Source organism: Urtica dioica, chromosome 2 (genome assembly GCF_054948205.1).
Source record: "Urtica dioica subsp. dioica isolate 48M chromosome 2, U.dioica_male_clone48M_v1_H2, whole genome shotgun sequence".
NCBI lineage: Eukaryota > Viridiplantae > Streptophyta > Magnoliopsida > Rosales > Urticaceae > Urtica > Urtica dioica.
This window is the reverse complement of record NC_142757.1, coordinates 29,231,840-29,240,036: the sequence shown is the minus strand read 5'-3', so window position 1 is coordinate 29,240,036 and position 8,197 is coordinate 29,231,840. Positions and strand designations below refer to the sequence as shown.

At 40.0% G+C, this 8,197-nt stretch overlaps 1 long non-coding RNA gene across 1 annotated transcript; it reads left to right on the top strand.

The window, feature by feature from the left end:
* The first annotated feature begins 342 nt into the window (after positions 1–342).
* LOC149404272 (uncharacterized) lies at positions 343–1,842 on the top strand. Its single transcript, XR_016295453.1, has 3 exons — positions 343–577; positions 683–754; positions 1,571–1,842. It is a non-coding gene; the product is annotated as an uncharacterized LOC149404272 (long non-coding RNA).
* Positions 1,843–8,197: the final 6,355 nt, after the last annotated feature.

The window sequence follows — 8,197 nt, the reverse complement described above, 5'->3', positions numbered from 1 at the left end:
AATAATAAATTATTTTCCGAGGAAATAATCCGGAATTTAATTATATAAATAAATTCTCAAGGACGAGAATTCTTTCCGAGAGACTTTAAATATATTAAAATTAATCAAGAACGAACGAGAAAGTTCTCGGTTTAATTATTCAATTAAAATCCGATTGGTCACGGATTAAATTAAATAATTATGTGATAAAGGATATAATTGTAACAATACTCAGGACCCATTTGAAAGATATTTCTCAAGTGGGGTCGGGTTGAAGTAATGAAGAAACAAAAGGATTTAAATTAATAAATTTCGAGAACTTGGTCATATAAATAGTTTTTTCTCTCTCTCCTCATTATCTTCTTCAGTCTTCTTCTTCTCTTATTCATCTCCATCGCGATTTCCTGCAAGCAAACCACATCACCACCCTCGTTCATCTTCACCCCCCTTCTCTTCCTTCATCCTCGCTCCACCTCCTCGCGCGACCCAGCCACGCCGCGAACCAGGAGAAATCGCGAGCAAGCCGGCACAAAATAGACCGCGTGCACGAACCCGACCACCGGAGAAGGACGAGTGGTCACCAGAGACGAAATTGGAGGTGAGGATTGAGTTTGATTCCGCCAATTTCTCTCCAAACTCCTTCAAATTCTTCTTGGGTTTAAAATCCCTCTTGCTCGTTTTCATCTCGGCCGCGTGTTTTCAGGGGCTCCGGCAAGCATCCCGGACAGTGAGAGGAGGTAGAACTTCGTCCAAGTAGTCCAATTCATCAAGTGAGGTAAGAATTTCTATGACTCAATTGAAGAATCCGAGAATTAGGGTTTGGAAATGGGAATTTGGGGTTTTTATTTCTGAGCGTGAATTGACGATTTTTAGTTTTTTTTTCAGAGTGGTTTACGATCAATTATGTTGAGGCTATGATGAATTTTGGGAAATTGATGAGGTTTGGTTTGGAAATTGTTTCGACCGTGTAAACGTAGGTTGCATTTGTTGGTTGGCCGTATGACCTGTTTTGGCTGTGTGAATCATTGTGACTCTTGTGTATGTGATGTTAATTCTGAGCCTCAGAAATGTTGGATTGCTTGATTTACCTCATTGTATGATTTTGGCCGAGCATGATAGTAGTCTCGTGCCGTGAGTATCGATTTCGTTGAGTCCGAGAATTTTGGTGTGGTTGTTGTTGTTTTGAGTCAAGAATTGTGGCCCGTTTGATAGTTCGATGATGATTCGGAATTTTTGACATGTTGATCGTGACTTTGTTTGTTTGATCATGGCTTTGTTCAAGTTACTTGAATCGGAGATTGTACGTGAATGTCTCTGTTGGATTCGACTATGAGATTAATTTCTTTGCGGCTGTTCATGTTAGGCTGCTATTATTTTGGTTGAATCTGGATGTCTAGGGTATTCTCGGATTTATTGACATGTTTAGCGTTGTTTTTGTGACATATTCAGTTTTGGTTGATTGAGGTTATGGTTCGTCGTTTAGGTCGGGAATTTCTCGGATCTCGGAGTGAGACCGAGAACCAGAATTCTAAGATTTGAGTCAGGAATTGGGATTATGAATTGACTCGATGTTTGTTTTCTAATTTCACAGCTCAGTCACAGAGCAAGTCGAGAAGAGCGAGAGCCGGCGGAATCGAGCGTATCGAAGCCGAGACTTAGAGAGTTCGGAAAAAGAGTGAAGCTCGATCTTACTCGCGAGTCGTTTATCGCTTTGTAGCGTTAAACTTTGAGTTATACTTTAATGATTTAGACTTGTATTAAATAATTGTTAATTATTTAATTAAAAGACGTTCGATAATTTAGTTTCAGTGTATTGTTTTGAAATTCTCGGTTGTATAACTCGGATTATTAATTTATTTAAGACTCAATTAGAAATAACTCGTTGAACCTTTATTTCGTACGATTTATTCGGTACGAACGTATGAGTCATAAATAAGTTTAATTTCCGAAAAGCCGGGAACTAAGTAAAATAAATTCTCAAACCCCCGAACCGACTCACAACGAATCCCGACAATGAACCTTAAAGTCTTTAACATCTTTTGAATCGAATAACTAACAAAGTTTCATCTTCGGATTCTAGTTCTCTCAACGCTTCAAGACGTGCTAACGCTTCAGGACGTGCAGAGTCTCGAGAAGCGTGTAAAACAAGAAAACAGCAAAGTCAAGAAGTTTCAGACGATCTATTCTGGGTAAATGTGGAGACTTAAGTCAACTACATACCAAGCGAATAACTCTGTTTATGTGAGTGGGCACTTTTAAACACGACGACTCGAGAACAAGTCTCTAAGTCGAAGAGCTAAAACACTAGGTCAAATGTGGACCTAGGTGCCAAAACAAAAACCGAAAATAACTAGAGAGAGAGAGAAAGAGGATCGGCCACCACAATGTCTAGAGAGAGAAGCTCTCAATCTCTAACTTATGTGGAATTAATGAAATGAGAGGAATGATGGTTCTATTTATAGGAGAGGTTTTACCTTCAATAAGGTAGTTTCCTCTTCTATAGAATATCACATATTCATGAGCAAATATTTCCATTTCTCTATCCAAGTCACACGGCCAACATAAGCCTTCATGACACCTTGGATTTGTTTCCTCTTTTATTTTTCTTCTTCCTTGACTTATCTTGGCCGAAATTGTACTTTCCTCTTTGAGGAAATTTGTTTCCTCTTTTTCTTTTGGAAAGTATCTTGATACATTTATGCACAAAATAATCTCTCTTTCTCTCTATGGGTTGGGCGGCCAAGGTTCTCTAGAAGGGGCTCCTAGAAGCTTCTTCATTTGTTCATGACAACATGAGAAAGACTCATTAAGAATTTTCAATAAAACTCTTATGAAATAAAATTAATCCACAAGGCCCAAATAAATTAACTTGGCCGAGTGGATGCAAGTCATCAAATGACAATGTCAACAAATTTATTCACATTCATTTCATCCTATGTCGAAAAAGAAAAAAATTACCCTTTTGACAATTTTCGTAAAACTTGTCTCGTTCTTGTTTTGACTTCGGTGTTCTAGTTTAACTATTCCTACTCGATATGATTTGTGACAGTGATCTCATGGATCCAAATGAACAAAGCTCGAGCTAAATACTTGGACTCAAAAGTTCACAAACCTTTTCCAAGTTCAGCTTAATGTCAACTGACTCCACTAAAGAATTGACACTGAAAATCTCTCGGTTCAAATGAATTTATTTTTACTCTAGAATTCAACCTAATTGTAATGAGTGAATCCACTGAATATTATCGATGTTTACCCTTCATGAATATCATCAGCAGGTCGGGATTTACAAAATTACCATTTTACCCTTCTAGCTGTTATTTCCTCAACTCCTTTGTCGCTTGTGAATAAGTTAGAAACAATGTATTGAAAAGGAGCTAACAAGTCATATTGATTCATCCAAAAGAGTCATGATTCAGAATTACCAATAGGTCCTATTCAGAATCATATAGTGAGTCCGAACTCTGACTTTCCCAAATGAGAATACGTAAGCTGTGAAATGGCATGTCTCATTTCAGGATTAAGGTAAGCATGATGCAATTCATACGTAGTGACTTCGAGACAGAAGAGGTTAAATGGTTTGTTCTTATATTGTCTCTAGAAGTGCACTGGTCAATGCAGTACCTACGGAAGATACCTAGAACAACTATAGAGTCTCCAACTCTCAATACCCCATAACCAGACATCATAGATTCTCCCAACAATCGTACTGAAGTCAATAGTCATTTGACTCTTAGATTGCGAATATATCGTTTTAAGCAAACCATGATCAGTTTGTTCATGCAAATCTACATTTGTCTCTTCGTAAGTTGTTAAGTTTGTTTATGGACTAAAGACTAATGGTTTATCATAAAACTTCAAACAGACAAGGAAGAATGAATGAACGTTTCAACTTTTTCATAATGAATAAACAATTACAAGCAAGAGTCTTTGTGAGACTTTATTACATCAAATGTACAAGATAAAGACTACAACTCTTCTTGTGGGCACCATTGACAACAAACTCCCACTTGACTCAAAGAAGATGTGTGTAGTCCTTCATGCCTAATCCCTCTCGATGTTGGTCGAAGACCTTGTTCGCTAGGGCTTTCGTGAATGGATCTGCCAGGTTGTCCACTGTTGAGATCTTCTTCACTTCCACATCTCCGCGCTGCACGATCTCTCGAATCAAATGATATTTCCTCTCAATATGTTTAGAGCGCTTATGGCTTCGATGTTCATTTGAGTTAGCGGCAGCCCCACTATTATCACAATAAAGGGTCATGGGCTCGTCGACGTTTGGAACAACTTCCAAATACTTAAAGAATTTTCTAAGCCATACAGCCTCTTTGGATGCTTCACAAGCAGCCACATATTCTGCTTCCATTGTGGAGTCAGCAATGCAAGATTGCTTAATACTTCTCCACACAACAGATCCACCATTAAGGATGAACACAAATCCCGAAGTGGATTTCCTGGAATCCTTATCCGCTTGAAAATCGGAGTCGGTATATCCCGTCATAGTCAGGTCGGTACCTGAGTATGTAAGCATCAAGTTCCTAGTTCCTCGAAGATACTTATGAACATGCTTAACAGCAATCCAGTGCTCGGGTCCAGGGTTAGATTGGAAACGGCTGACTACGCCAACGGCGAAACAGATGTCAGGTTTAATGCAAAGCATAGCATACGTGAGACTTCCTACGGCTGAGGCGTAAGGAATTTTTCTCATGTCCTCAATATCTTGTGCAGTCTTTGGAGACTGGTCTTTAGAGAGTGAGACTCCATGCCTAAAGGGTGTTTGGCCCCTCTTGGAGTTTTGCATCGAGAAACGATCCATCACCTTATCAATATTAGATGTTTGAGAGAGCGACAGAGTCCGGTTCTTCCTATCTCGAAAGATTTGGATCCCCAGAATGTACGCGACTTCTCCTAGATCCTTCATATCGAATTTCTTTGCCAGCCAGACCTTAACCTCAGATAACTTACCCACATCATTACCTATGAGTAATATATCATCGACATATAGTACCAGAAACACAACTTTGCCTTCATGTATTAACTTGTAAACTCAAGGCTCATCTATTGATTGTTCAAAGCCGAAGCTTTTCACAGTTTCATCGAATCTAATATTCCATGACCTAGATGTTTGCTTTAGTCCATAAATGGACTTAAGTAATTCACAAACCTTTGTCTCTTGACCTTCTTCCACGAAACCGTCCGGTTGAGCCATATAAATGCGCTCGTCAAGATTTCCATTCAGGAAGTATGTGGATGGATTTAAGCATTGTGATAGGCGAGAAGGTTTCTTCATAGTCAATCCCTTCTTGTTGGATATAACCCTTAGCCACAAGTCGTGCTTTGAAAGTCTCAGCGTTCCCATCCGGACCCCTTTTCTTCTTGTATATCCACTTACACCCTACGGGTTTAACCCCTTCAGAAGGTCTACAAGTTTCCAGACTTTGTTGACATACATCGAGTGTATTTCAACTTTCATGGCGTCAAGCCAAATGTTTGATTAAGAACAAGCCACCGCTTGGCTATAGGAAACGGGGTCATCCATGTCGGAGACGTCTACGAGAGAGTCTCCATAGGACATGTACCTGTCAGGCTTTTGAGTAGCCCTCCCACGACGTTGAAGTACTACTTGACGAGATTCTGGAGAGTTAGGTTGTGTTTCAGTTGGGGTAAGAATAGTTCTTACAGATGAGGTAGAAGCTTCCTCACCCAACTTTTCTTCAAGCACAATTTTGCTTCTACGTTTTGCATCCTTCATAAAGTCCTCCTCAAGGAAACGAGCATTCGTGCTAACGAAAGTCTTATCGTCTTCGGGACTTTACGGCCAGTCCATCTTTCATAAGGAGTACCAGGAACCGTTTTAGACGAAACTTGGTTCAGAATCTAAGCGGCTGTTTCGAGGGCATACCCCCAAAAGTAAAGAGGGAGTGATGAGTAACTCATCATTGATCTAACCATCTCCATTAGAGTTCGGTTCCTTCTCTCTGACACTCCGTTTTGTTGAGGTGTATCAGGTGCTGTAAGCTGAGAAGCGATACCTTCTTCTTTAAGAATGTCATCGAACTCTCCAGACATATACTCACCACCTCGATCGGATCGAAGGGTTTTGATCTGTTTGCCAGTTTGGTTTTCCACTAAAGCCCTAAAGACCTTAAATACGTTAAAGGTCTTGGATTTGTGTTTGAGCAAATAGACAAAACCATATCTTGAGTAATCATCAGTGAAGGTAACGAAGTATTCGTATCCTCCACGTGCCTATTGACTGAGCGGACCACATACATCAGAATGTACTAGTTCCAGCACCTCAGTGGCTCTTCGACCATTATCGAAGAAAGGTCACTTAGTCATTTTTCCTTCTATGCAAGATTCATAAGTAGGTAGTGAACCTATTGCAGAGGCTTGTAGTGGACTGTCCCTTACAAGTCTCTTAATCATGTCTAGACTGATATGACCAAGTCTTAGTGCCAGAGATATGTTGATTTTATTAGATCGGAGGAATCAGAAAGTTTGATCCTCTTTGGCTCCCTAACTAGATCATTATCTATTTCGGTGTCTAAAAGAGAAGGTTGAGTGGGATAGATGTAGAAAAGAGCATTCTTCATACATGCATCACTGACAAAAGAATTATCAGGAAACGAAATACAAATTCCATTCTTAATGAAATTTAAACAATAATCTTGCTCAAGAAGACGAGCAACGGATATTAAGTTCTTCCCTAAGGTAGGAACAAAATAAACATTATTCAAGTTTAAAGTGCGGTCTTCAAAAGACAGCGTCATGGATCCCACAGCCTTTGCAGACACCAGGCTCCCATCACCCCATTTGAAGCAGAAGTCGCCTTCCTCCAAGCTTTTGGTTTTCTTGAAACCATTCAAAGAACAACAAATATGGTTAGTAGCAGCGGAGTCAAGAACCCACGTTGATACATTATCGGCTACTAAGCATGCTTCGATAATTAGTACAATACTATGTTCCTTTGCTTTGAGATAGGCATGACAACTCTTCTTATCGGCCTTGTGAGGTCTCTTCTTAGATCCAGAGGCGGAGGCTTTGTGCTCAGTAGCATGTGCCTCTCCTTTATTCCTCTTTCTCTTAGTGAGACCTTCAGCAGTGTGAAGCTCCCTCATAAGCTCGGTAACAATGTACTCTAGCTTGTTCATGGAGTAGTTCCACTTGAAGGTATCAAAATATTCGGGGAGAGTTTCCAAGATCATATTTATTTTGGTCCCTCGTTAATCTTAGATCCTAGGATTTCCATCTTATTCAGGTAACTAATGATCAGCATCATATGTTCCCTGATAGGAGTCCCAGCCTTCATGCGACAGTTCATAAACTGTCTGACTGCATGTTGTTCGGCCTGACGCCCTTGCCCTCCAAACATCTCATGGAGATTGTAGAGCATGTTGGCGGCAGTCTCGATAACACGATGTTGTTGTTGCAACACATTGTTCATTGATGCTAAGATATAGCACCTCACATTCTCATCGGATTGGAGCCAGGCTGCCAGGGCGTCTTTGTCCTCTCGAGTCGAATCATTATTCGTTTGAGGAGGACACGGGGTGGTGAGTACCCATTTGTGCTTGTTAATGGTAAGGACGAAATAATTAACGTAGTTTTTGGTTTCGAGTTTGTTTGAGGAAAGGATGATCGAAAGAGGTTTGAGAGACATATTGCCTAATTAAGTTGAAACAAGTTTATGATTAGTCTTTGGTTTAGGAGTTAAGTTTGTTTAAGACTTGATAAAATCCAAAAGTGTTATAAACCAAACGATAATTTACTCCCTCAAGAGAAGGCCGCAAAAAATCTCAATTTATAAGTAAATGACACATCATTAATGCTTAGCCAAGATATCAATACACCAATTTTGACTAGCCACCTTTTAAATTGGTTTGATCACTCACATCCTTTCGCAGAGCCTCAAGGGAGGATTACTAGGGATTGCGCCTAAGTGTGCAACCAACCACTTAGTCCAAAAGATCAACTTTGAATTAAAATCCCCCAAGAGGAGGCCCTGTCTTCATCGTCTCACTCTCGGACGTAGCTCATTGAGCAATGATCGAAGTCAAAACGCCATAGAGTACTCTCATTTAAGAGAGGGCCACGAGATTTACTCTTAGTGTCACGTTAATTGCTTCTTTCATTAGTGTTGGGGATCGTGGGTTACAAAGAACAAGTATAACCCTCCCACTTAGTTTTTGGAGTTGGTACATCGACTCTTATAAGTTCG